Consider the following 13145-nt stretch of genomic DNA (forward strand, 5'->3'; position numbering starts at 1 on the left):
TCAGCAATTCAAGACACATGAAGAAAAACACGAGACTTACCTGCGCGACGCCCAGCGTCGGCGTCGGACCCGGCCTCCTCCTCCCCGCCATGAGCCGCGGGCTCCTCTGACACCACCGGCGTCACCTGCGATGGGGCCCGGGCGTAAGGATGGCGAATCGCATTCAGAAGTACAACCTGCGTCGCATCAGGACGGATGAAAAGGTGCACGACAGCAAAGTAAGAAGGCAAGACACTCACCTGCGGCGCCGGGTTTGACTGGCTGTACAGCGCCTTGCCGAACCGCCAGTCCTCCCGAAGGTTGGCCTTGGAGATGCCATTGACGTCACGCGCGATCTGCTCCGCAGACAGCCGCGCTGACCCCATGCGGTTGGGGTCTTGAAGGCCGACCATTTCGCCGATGAGGCAGGAGCGCCCCTGAAGCGGAAGGACCCGGCTCCGGACGAACGCGGCGAGGAGGTCGGTGCCGGTGAGCCCCTCCTGCATCCTCATCACCGTCACCCGCTCGCAGAGGTTGACGATCTCCTGCGACGGGCTCCTGGGCGAGTAGCCCCAGTTCTTCTTCGCCCGTGGCGGTGCGATGGCGAAGGTCGGAAGATTGATGCGATCCGCACCATGGTTGCGGACATAGAAGAAGGAGTTCTTCCACTTCTTGGCAGAATCCTCCAGCGGGATCTTGGGGAAATCCGCCCCCGACCGCTTCGAGATGACGGCGGCGCCGCAATCGGTGAACTCCCCGGCCGACGGGCCCTGCTGCTTCAAGGAGAAGAAGCGCACCCAGAGGTCGATCGTAGGCTCAACCCCAGGTACCCCTCGCAAAGGGTGACGAAGCCAGAGAGCTGGACGATGGCGCCGACACCAAGATGATGCGGCTGGAGCCCGAAGAACTCCAAGAACGCGCAAAAGAAGGTGCTCGCCGGCGGCCCGAACCCGCGCTCGAAGTGCGTAAGGAATACCATGCGATCCTGTCCCTCGGGCCGAGGCCTTTGCTCGCCGCGTGGCAGGCGGACGCCAACGTCCGTCTCCTATGGCAGGCGCCGCGTCGCCCGGAGTTGGGTGATGTCCTCATAAGTGACATTCGAACCCATCCAGGAGCCCGATGGCAGCGACATGGTCGAAGGAAGAAGAAGGAAGATGGAGAGAAGAAGTTCTGCTCGGAGCAGCGGGCACCGCGGCGCGTCAGTTGCGAAGAGCGGAGCGAGAGCAAAAGGACAGGAGGGCGCGAGCGAGAATAATGTCCGCTGCCCCCCTGCCCCCAATTTATAACCCTCGATTTAAACATGGGGAAGTGGGATCGTCTGCACGCGCCCGTTCCACTACCCCGCAATAAGTGCGCACGTACACGCGCAGTAACTGCCCGGGGAAGAGAAACCGGCCCCCGGACGCCGCAATAAATCCGCGCGCTTGGGCCAAGGGCGCGCGGCGGTGGGCCCCAGCCTGCCGCCCGGTCTCGTCACGCGCGTGGTCTGTCAGGCCCCTCTGACTTCCGGGCACCACGTGGCACCCGCACAAAGCCTGAGGGATTGCCCCAAGATTCGGCAGACTTTTCGGTTCCTGACACGGCCGGGATGCCACGATCCGGTTTCTGAGAAAACCGGCACACAGCGGGTGTTGCCGGACCCTGCGCTCGTAGGATCCACCTTGCTTAAGGGGGAAACTGCGAAGGCCCACTCATCCGAAGACGACGGACCTTCATAGCTTCGGGGACTACTGTCGGGGGGATGGACCCCGGGTAGGCAACGGAACCCGGATCCTCTTCAAAAATCAACGGGACTGGCACCGCCCCTCAATACCGGCACGCGCTTGGCCGGGTCGCTCGACCCGGCCAAGCACCGCAAGCTGGCCAGACTAGCCGACCCGGCAAGACACGTCGACTCGGCCCCAACAACTAGCGCAAGACAGCCGAACCCGGCACGACCGAAGCCTCCTCGACAAGCCAGCACCACCCGTGACGTGCTACGCAATCCAGCCACGGGTCAACTCCCGTCCTGTAACACCCATGATGCGGCTATAGCTCCCACGTGTCAGAGCACGACTTAGAGGCATAACCGCATAGTAGGCATGTCACAAGAGGGGTAATCTTTACACATCCCAAGTACTGAATAAGAAAGAGGTACAGAGTTGGCTTACAATCGCCATTTCACACAATATATGAATAAAGCATTACATCATCCAGATACAATCAAGGTCCGACTATGGAACCAAAATAAAAGAAGACTACCCTAATGCTAGATCCCCGATCGCCCCAACTGGGCTCCACTACTGATCAACTAGAAACGAAACAACAAAACGAACACGATCTTCATCGAGCTCCTCCTTGAGCTCGGTTGCGTCACCTGCACGATATCATCGTCACCTGCAAACTAGCTTTTGGAAGTAATCTGTGAGTCACGGGGACTCAGCAATCTCACACCCTCGCGATCAAGACTATTTAAGCTTATGGGTAGGGAAAATGGTATGTGAGGTGGAGCTGCACCAAGCACTAGCATATATGGTGGCTAACTTACGCAAATGAGAGCGATAAGAGGAGCAAAGCACGATCGAGAATCTATGAACAAGAAGTGATCCTAGAAATACTTACGTTCAAGCATAACCCGGGACCGTGTTCTCTTTCCGGACTCCGCCGAAAAGAGACCATCACGGCTACATACGCAGTTGATGCATTTTAATTAAGTTAAGTATCAAGTTTTCTACAACCGGACATTAACAAATTCCCATCTACCCATAACCACGGGCACGACTTTTGAAAGCTCAAAACCCTGCAGGGGTGTCCCAACTTAGCCCATCACAAGCTCTCACGGTCAACGAAGGATATTCCTTCTCCCAGGACGGCCCGATCAGACTCGGAATCCCGGTTACAAGACATTTCGACAATGGTAAAACTAAACCAGCAAAGCCGCCCAATGCGCCGACATCCTAATAGGAGCTGCACATATCTCGTTCTCAGGGCAACACCGGATAGGTCAAGCTATGAGTAAAACCAACCCTCAAGTTTCCCTGAGGTGTCCCCGTAGTCTGCCCTTTTCGGACCAACACTTAGAGAAGCACTGGCCCGGGGGGGTTAAAATAAAGATGACCCTTGAGTCTGCGGAACCCAAGGGAAGGTGATAGGTTGTTAGTGCAAATAGTAAAACCAAGGTTGGGCCTTGCTGGAGGAGTTTTATTCAAGGCGAACTATCAAGGGGTTCCCATTATAACCCGGCCGCGTAAGGAACGCAAAATCAAGGAACATAACACCGGTATGACGGAAACTAGGGCAGCAAGAGTGGAACAAAACACCAGGCATAAGGCCGAGTCTTCCACCCTTTACCAAGTATATAGATGCATTAAAGTAAATAAGAGGTGTTGTGATATCCCAACAACTATACATGTTCCAACATGGAACAAACTCCATCTTCACCTGCAACTAGCAACGCTATAAGAGGGGCTGAGCAAAGCGATAACATAGCCAAACAATGGTTTGCTAGGACAAGGTGGGTTAGAGGCTTGACATGGCAATATGGGAGGCATGATATAGCAAGTGGTAGGTATCGCAGCATAGCAAAAGAGCGAGCACTAGCAAGCAAAGATAGAAGTGATTTCGAGGGTATGGTCATCTTGCCTGCAAAGTTCTCCGAGAAGACGAAAACTTGATCCTCGAAAACGTACTCGACGGGTACCTCGAACACGAATTCGTCTCCCAGCTCTACCCAAAGCAAGAAAACAAGCAAATGGAACCACGATCAACCACGGTGCAATGAACAAGCAACATGATGCAAAACATGACATGATATGCGGGATGTGATAAGCAATGCATATGCATGCTTCGGAAGGGAAAGATTGAATCAGGCCTCAACTTGGCAAACCAAGAGTGCTTCTGGAAAGATGAGTTGATTTCGGTCTAAATCGATATAAAGATCACCGGAATCGGATGCACAGTTTGAAAATGGCAAGCAAAACAATAATTGCACAAATCTGTGATTAGCAACACGATGCCATATAGAATGAAACAAGAAACTAAGCTGCTGCACTCTAACATAGCAACAAAGCTCATGGCAGTGATCCACTCAAGATGCTTGACAAAAGATGAACACTGAGCTACGGCTAAATCACACAAGAGCAGGTTCAAACAATCATGGCAAAAGTGCAAAAGATATCAGGCTCACAGACTTTGTGAAAATAACATGTCAGGAATTAACATCGGGAATCAATGTTTAGAGCAAGATAACAACGTGCTACAGGAACATAACATGGCAAAACAAGTCATGGCATTAAACTACTCAAAACATATAACAAAAGTCCCTTACTGACCATAAGCCAAAAAGGATCGGAAAATACAATGGCAACCATGTGAACATAGCAAGTTTCGTTAACAGATTCAGACTTAGCAGGAAACTGGAACATGGCAAAACAGAGTCCCGTAGGCATGTTTGCGAGCTCGATGCACTCACCACAAGGCATTGCATGACAAACTAAGAATACACCCATCAAGAAGACATGATCAATAAGCTAAACATGGAAAGAACACTCTCATAGCAACCATGGATCAACTACAACATCCTTGGCAAAATTGATTAACACGTAAACAATCTGCCAGGAACATTTTATAGCAAAAGTAGAGCAAGCTTGAGTCATGCTAGGGTACTCCATAATTGCAAACAAAGACATAGATGGATAGAGCACAACAATATCTCAAAATCATCCTTACTGAACATGCTCAAAAGAGGCATGGACCACTCTGTAGCAACATGAATACATGGCATAAAAATAACATCAGACAAGGACTTAGTGAAATTCTAAGCCCCTGAAATCAGCAACATCACGAGAGCTACTTTGCATGCTTGTGATAGTCACCACAATGATCCCAAAAATACATGGCATACACCCCTATAAAGTTGGCATGGCATATAACAAAACACATGTAGAGCTCATACTCATAGGAGACACACAATAATCATGGCAAAAATGACATGCTCATAAACTGATAAGAATTAGTACCTAACATTACATAGCACTATTGAAACATCATTTAGGGCATGAAGATGAACTCAAATGAACATGGTGCAATGGAATGAAATGAAGTGCACATCCAGAAGAACAATTTGATATGCTACACGCCCAAAAAGGAGCTACGGATGCAAAGTTATGATGCGATGAAGAATGCAAAAAAAATATGCAGATCTGGGGACTTAGTAGAAAAATTGACCTTCGAGATCTAGGGTTCGTCCGTGGCACGCGAACCGAGGCGCGGCCGAAGCTTCGCCGGAGAAGCTGCCGGAGAGGAGGGAGTTGTCAGCGAGGTTCGGGGTGACGGATCCGGTGGCGAGGTCGCCGGATCTGGGCGGCGCTGGGCCAGACCAGATGGAGGCGAGGCAGGGCGGCGCGGGCTCACCGGAAGGGCGGTGGCACTGCGGGACGCCGGCGGGAAGACGAGGGCGGTGGAGCTGCGGCGGTCGGCGGCGGAGACGCGGAGGGGCAGCACCGGCGTACGGCGGCGGAGCGGGGTGCTGCGCATGCGAGGCAGCGCCCGCGGGTGGCGGCGGCGGCAAGATGGGCCGCGCGGGCCTGATTCGGGCCGCGCGGGCCGGCGGCGGGGACGGCGAGCGCGGGACACATGGCGCGATGCCACTGGCCAGGAGCGGCGGCGGGATTTCGTCCGGCGGGCGCGGACATGTCCGGCGGCGTGCGGGGGGAATTTTAGGGTTTCATCTGCGGAAATCTCGGGGGAGAGGACATATATATATATATGTAGAGGGAGCTAGGAGAGTCCAAATAAGGTGCGGTTTTCGGCCATGCGATCGTGATCGAATGACCGAGAGGATGGAGGGGGTTTGGAAGGGTTTTGGGCCACTTTGGAGGGGTGTTGGGCTGCAAGAAAAACGAGGCCTTTACGGTTCCTCAGTTAACTGTTGGAGTATCAAACGAACTCCAAATGGCACGAAACTTGACAGGCGGTCCACCGGTAGCAAACCAAGGCCACTTGGCAAGTCTCGGTCCAATCCGAGAACGTTTAACACCCGCACATGAAAAGAGGCAAAAGGGGACACCGGAGGACGAAGGAGTGTGGGAATGCAAAACGGACAACGGGGAAAATGCTCGGATGCATGAGACAAACATGTATGCAAATGTGATGCACATGATGACATGATATGAAATGCATGACACGCAAGCAAATGACAAGGAAACAACAGCGAATAACTGGAAGACACCTGGCGCATCGGTCTCGTGGCGTTACAACACTCCACCACTACGAGAGGATCTCGTCCTGAGATCTAGGATGGCACCGGAGGGAAAAACGGAAGAGAAAGAGAAGGTAAAACTAAGTTGCTTCTTGGACAAACGAGTGAAACCACTAACCTTGAGAGGTTCAACAAATTGAGAGAAAGAATACAACGAAGATGAAGAAAGTTTAAAACACTCCGTTTAGAAAAGAGGAACAAGGGACATTACGAGAACCTTATGGGTTGAAAGACATAAAAAATGGTTGCAATGAACAAGACGTACATGCAAGCACTTCGGTAGAAACGAGATGTACAAGGAGCGATAAAGATCGATTACGATAACACTCCGGTTGGAAAAGGAAGGCATAGAATATGATTTTGACAAGCTGAGAGGATACTTGATGAAATCAACAACACACTGCCTCCGGAACAAATGTAAGAATGGAATCAAAAGAACGGAGGAGAAAACAACATCTTTGTGCCTCAAATGAGCTTGAAAAATCATCTCTAGGAGAAGGTTCGAACGGAGTAGTTGGAAAACCAACAACGAAAAGAGTAAGCTTGTTGTGGGCTTATAGAAAACATGTAGAAATTATGAGGTGAAATTCTTCCACTAATGGAAACAATAGATTGGATTGATATGAACAAGAAGACGAGAAACTTATTTCACCGGGAGGATAGATGAAGAACTTGGGACATTTATGAGCACCATAAATAGCAACAATCCTTAGGGAAGGCTATAGGTGAAACATGACACAAGATAACTCCAACGAAGAGATTGGTGGATTTAAAATACCTCATTCTTGATAACTTGTGAATCATGAAACACGAAGGAAAATTATAAAGAATGACATAACACCACCTCAAAAGATAAGGTAAAAAGAATTGCACTCCGGATTGCAAGATGAAGAATGCTTGAGCTCCTCTGAAAAGAATCTCGATGAAAGCTTCGAGAAGGAATTAAATCCTTTATGAAATATCATGTAGAGCCTCCATGAAGAACTCTGGTAATCAAAAGAATGAACAAATGAAATGAAGGATGAAAAGAATAAGGTTGAAGCCTTGCAATGATTTAGAAGGATCTTCGTGATGGTATAATGCGGAAAACATGGAACTCCGGAAAAGAAAAGATGAAAGAATTGACACCGAGAATTTGATGAACCTCCAGAATAGGGAATTAATCACTTGGATGAAACAATAATAAGAATTGCGTTATGCGTATCCTTCACCAATTTAAATTGATGACAAGCAACGGATTTGGCATACCACTTATTCTCGTAAAAAGGATTAAGACAGCTATAGCACAAAGTTGAGAAGGTCTTCAATGAACCACCGGTAGGATTGGAAAGAACGAATGAATCGATATGATACCAAGAGAAAAGGAATCTTGAATGAACCATCGTAAGAATTAAAATGAACGTAGCATAGGCGCAATTCATTGGGAAGAATTGGAAAAAATAATGAAGATACTTGAGATAATTTTAGGTACAAGTGAAACAAAGAGATCAAGAGCTGATAAGAGAATACTTGAATGATGCACCGGTAAGACTTGGTGAATGATAGCTGAAAGCTGGCATGAATAATTCTGAGATGATGGGCTTCAGAGAATCCCACTGAAAAGACTCCTGAAATGCTCCGGATGGGTGCAAGAATTCTCACAATCAAAAGCAATTATGAGAGGATGGCATCAAGCTAGAATCACGAATCTTTGAGAGAACGGATGAGATTTGGAGGAAAAACTCTTCTTCAGTCTTCAAATCTGAGAATGACGATGAGAAACACCACCATGAATTGTAGAGGTACTCCGGAATAATGAAGAATATAAAGGTTGAATCAACAATGAAAAGAATTTGAAAGATCTTGGAGAAAGACATTTGACTAATGACAAATCATTCTTATGTTAACCTTGAAATGAATTTGAGAATAACTCCGGAAAAATTCGAAGAGTCGGGTAAGATCCTGGGAAAGACCTGTGGGTTAGGGCCCACTCAAAAGAAACACCATTGAACAATTTAAGAGAGGGATTGCGCCGGTTGATTTAAATGGCTTGAATGAGATAACAGCCTCGAGGTATCTTGAACGGATCAAGAATGGAAACGTGAATCTTCTAAGATATCTTCAACACTCCGGAACAATTGAATAGCGAGAAATGAATGAATATGAGGTGCACCGGCATGAGAAGGTATTTGAAACGAGGAAAAGGGTATGATCAACAAAGCTTGAATTGGATCCACCGGATAAGAAAAGAGAACGAAGAATGATAACTTGTAGAACATCTTCATGAGAATCACCAGATAAGAACATTGACGGAAAAGAATGGAGAGACTTCACATCCATAATAAGGATACTTGATTAAGAAATCCGAGTCCTCAAAGAAAAAGGGTGGGAGGGCGGGAAAACAAAGGCAACTTGGAGACGGATGAAACAAACACCGTTGAGAAAAACTGATAATTGATCTTGCGGATGTTGAAAATGATCGGATCCACTTGAAGAGAAATACGCCGGTTGAGAAGGATTGACATGACAATCTCGATGAATAAGAAGGATTTGTATTCACATAGGAATATGAGAACACCGCTTGGGAAAGGTATGGAATCAACATTTGACTTTGAAGCAACTCGAATACCACAACTAAAAACAAAACAAAGGATTGGCTTGCAAAATAAGCCGGAACAAACATATGATAGAGATTTCGTCCGAAGTTTTCGTGCTGGGGCCCACACGGGCTCGATCGTACAGCACCATCATGTACAAGGCAGTGCACATGACATACGAAGCGTCCCCGAGTCAGCATAGCCGAGGACTCTTTAAGACACAACGAGACCACCGTAAAACCAACCGTGGATAGGCGAACCACTAGACATTGAACCCCAATCTCATATCATGCATTTGTCGAGAAGATATCCTAGGAGCTACTTGAATTCCCACTAATAAACTCCCGAAACTTTCTGATTATGCAATCAGGTGTTGGGGATACAGGGGAAGCATAATATCTCACCCAAACTAACAAATCCTACATCCAGCTGTATCCATCCTTCAACACATAACCAAGAAACCTTCGGAAATCATTTACCTCAACCTTCGAAAAGCATCCGTTATACGAGCTATGGCAATACTCCCGAACTCCCGCCCCTATACTGGGTAGCGTCGAGGTTATCTCACCAACAACTGCATAAAAGAGATTTTCGGTATCGGCAAAAACTCAGGTATTCCAGAACTACAACGATAAAATTGTGATGACGACACCTCGGAGCTCAACTCCCCAGGACACTGCCACAACCCCTAAATGTCAGGAGACACCAAGAACAATGTTCTTGTCACAAAACCATCGGAACGATTCCAAGATACCCGTGTGATCCTAAATTTTTTTTTGTGAAATTTGAGAAGAGAAGAGTCAAAACTCTACGTCAAGATGCCTCACCAGAGCGACAAAGGGACTGAGGAGTAAAAAGAATCCTACTCTCCGATGTATATAATCATATAAGACTCAAAACATTTTTTCTAGACTCAACAACGCCAGCGATTCGATCAAGCAGGGGGCTCCTAAGTCGGGGAAGGCTCTGATACCAACTTGTAACACCCACGATGCGGCTATATCTCCCACGTGTCGGAGCACGACTTAGAGGCATAACCGCATAGTAGGCATGTCGCAAGAGGGGTAATCTTTACACATCCCAAGTACTGAATAAGAAAGAGGTATAGAGTTGGCTTACAATCGCCACTTCACACAATACACGAATAAAGCATTACATCATCCAGATACAATCAAGGTCCGACTACGGAACCAAAATAAAAGAAGACTACCCCTAATGCTAGATCCCCGATCGCCCCAACTGGGCTCCACTACTGATCAACTGGAAACGAAACAACACAACGCACACGATCTTCATCGAGCTCCTCCTTGAGCTCGGTTGCGTCACCCTGCACGATATCATCGACACCTGCAAACTGATTTTTGGAAGTAATCTGTGAGTCACGGGGACTCAGCAATCTCACACCCTCGCGATCAAGACAATTTAAGCTTATGGGTAGGGAAAATGGTACGTGAGGTGGAGTTGCAGCAAGCACTAGCATATATGGTGGCTAACTTACGCAAATGAGAGCGAGAAGAGGAGCAAAGCATGATCGAGAATCTATGATCAAGAAGTGATCCTAGAAATACTTACGTTCAAGCATAACCCGAGACCGTGTTCTCTTCCCGGACTCGCCGAAAAGAGACCATCACGGCTACACACGTAGTTGATGCATTTTAATTAAGTTAAGTATCAAGTTTTCTACAACCGGAAATTAACAAATTCCCATCTGCCCATAACCACGGGCATGGCTTTCGTAAGTTCAAACCCCTACAGGGGTGTCCCAACTTAGCCCATCACAAGCTCTCACGGTCAATGAAGGATATTCCTTCTCCCAGGACGGCCCGATCAGACTCGGAATCCTGGTTATAAGACATTTCGACAATGGTAAAACTAAACCAGCAAAGTCGCCCAATGCGCCGACATCCTGATAGGAGCTGCACATATCTTGTTCTCACGGCAACACCGGATAGGTCAAGCTACGAGTAAAACCAACCCTCAAGTTTCCCTGAGGTGGCCCCGTAGGCTGCCCGTTTTGGACCAACACTTAGAGAAGCACTGGCCCGGGGGGGTTAAAATAAAGATGACCCTTGAGTGTGCAGAACCCAAGGGAAGGTGATAGGTTGTTAGTGCAAATGGTAAAACCAAGGTTGGGCCTTGCTGGAGGAGTTTTATTCAAGGAGAACTGTCAATGGGTTCCCATTATAACCTGACCGCATAAGGAACGCAAAATCAAGGAACATAACACCGGTATGACGGGAACTAGGGCGGCAAGAGTGGAACAAAATACCAGGCATAAGGTCGAGCCTTCCACCCTTTACCAAGTATATAGATGCATTAAAGTAAATAAGAGGTATTGTGATATCCCAACAACTATCCATGTTCCAACATGGAACAAACTCCATCTTCACCTGCAACTAGCAATGCTATAAGAGGGGCTGAGCAAAGCGGTAACATAGCCAAACAATGGTTTGCTAGGACAAGGTGGTTTAGAGGCTTGACATGGCAATATGGGAGGCATGATATAGCAAGTGGTAGGTATCGCAGCATAGCAAAAGAGCGAGCACTAGCAAGCAAAGATAGAAGTGATTTCGAGGGTATGGTCATCTTACCTGCAAAGTTCTCCGAGAAGACGAAAGCTTGATCCTCGAAAACATACTCGACGGGTACCTTGAACACGAACTCATCTCCCGGCTCTACCCAAAGCAAGAACACAAGCAAAGGGAACCACGATCAACCATGGTGCAATGCGCAAGCAACATGATGCAAAACATGGCATGATATGCGGGATGTGATAAGCAATGCATATGCATGCTTCGGAAGGGAAAGATTGAATCAGGCCTCAACTTGGCAAACCAAGAGTGCTGCTGGAAAGATGAGTTGATTTCTGTCGAAATCGATATAAAGATCACCAGAATCGGATGCACGGTTTGGAAATGGCAAGCAAAACAATAATGGCACAAATCTGCGATTAGCAGCACGATACCATATAGAATGCAACAAGAAACTAAGCTGATGCACTCTAACATAGCAACAAAGCACATGGCAGTGAACCACTCAAGATGCTTGACAAAAGATGAACACTGAGCTATGGCTAAATCACACAAGAGCAGGTTCAAACAAGCATGGCAAAAGTGCAAAAGATATCAGGCTCACAGACTTAGTGAAAATAACAACATGTCAGGATTAACATCAGGAAGCAATTTTTAGAGCAAGATAACAACATGCTACAGGAACATAATACGGCAAGACAAGGCATGGCATGAAATTACTCAAAGCATATAACAAAAGTCTCTTACTGACCATAAGCCAAAAAGGATCAGAAAATACAATGGCAACCATGTGAACATAGCAAGTTTCGTTAACAGATTCAGACTTAGCAGAAAACTGGAACATGGCAAAACAGAGTCCCGTAGGCATGTTTGCGAGCTCGATGCACTCACCACAAGGCATTGCATGAAAAACTAAGCATACACCCAACAAGAAGACATGATTAATAAGCTAAACATGGCAAGAACACTCTCATAACAACCATGGATCAACTACAACAACCTTGGCAAAATTGATTAACACGTAAACAATCTGCCAGGAACATTTTATAGCAAAAGTAGAGCAAGATTGTGTCATGCTAGGGTACTCCATAATTGCAAACAAAGACATGGATGGATAGATCACAACAATATCTCAAAATCATCCTTACTGAACATGCTCAAAAGAGGCATGAATCACTCTGTAGCAACATGAATACATGGCATAAAAATAACAGCAGACAAGGACTTAGTGAAATTCTAAGTCCCTGAAATCAGCAACATCACGGGATCTACTTTGCATTCTTGTGCTAGTCACCACAATGATCACAAAAATACATGGCATACACCCCTGTAAAGATGGCACGGCATATAACAAAAACACATGTAGAGCTCATACTCATAGGAGACACACAATAATCATGGCAAAAATGACAAATGCTCATAAACTGGTAAGAATCAGTACCTAACATTACATAGCACTGTTGCAACAGCATTTAGGGCATCAAGATGAACTCAAAAGAACATGGTGCAATGAAATGAAATGAAGTACACATCTAGACGAACAATTTGATATGCTACACGCCCAAAACAGAGCTACGGATGCAAAGTTATGATGCGATGAAGAATGCAAAAAAAGATATGCAGATCTGGGGACTTAGTAGAAAAATCGACCTTCGAGATCTAGGGTTCGTCTGTGGCACACGAACCGAGGCGCGGCCGAAGCTTCGCCGGAGAAGCTGTCGGAGAGGAGGGAGTTGCCGGCGAGGTTCGGGGTGCCGGATCTGGTGGCGAGGTCACCGGATCTGGGCGGCGCCGCCCCAGACCGGACAGAGGCGAGGCAGG

The sequence above is a fragment of the Triticum aestivum genome, chromosome 3A, assembly GCF_018294505.1.
Source record: "Triticum aestivum cultivar Chinese Spring chromosome 3A, IWGSC CS RefSeq v2.1, whole genome shotgun sequence".
In the NCBI taxonomy this organism is placed as follows: domain Eukaryota; kingdom Viridiplantae; phylum Streptophyta; class Magnoliopsida; order Poales; family Poaceae; genus Triticum; species Triticum aestivum.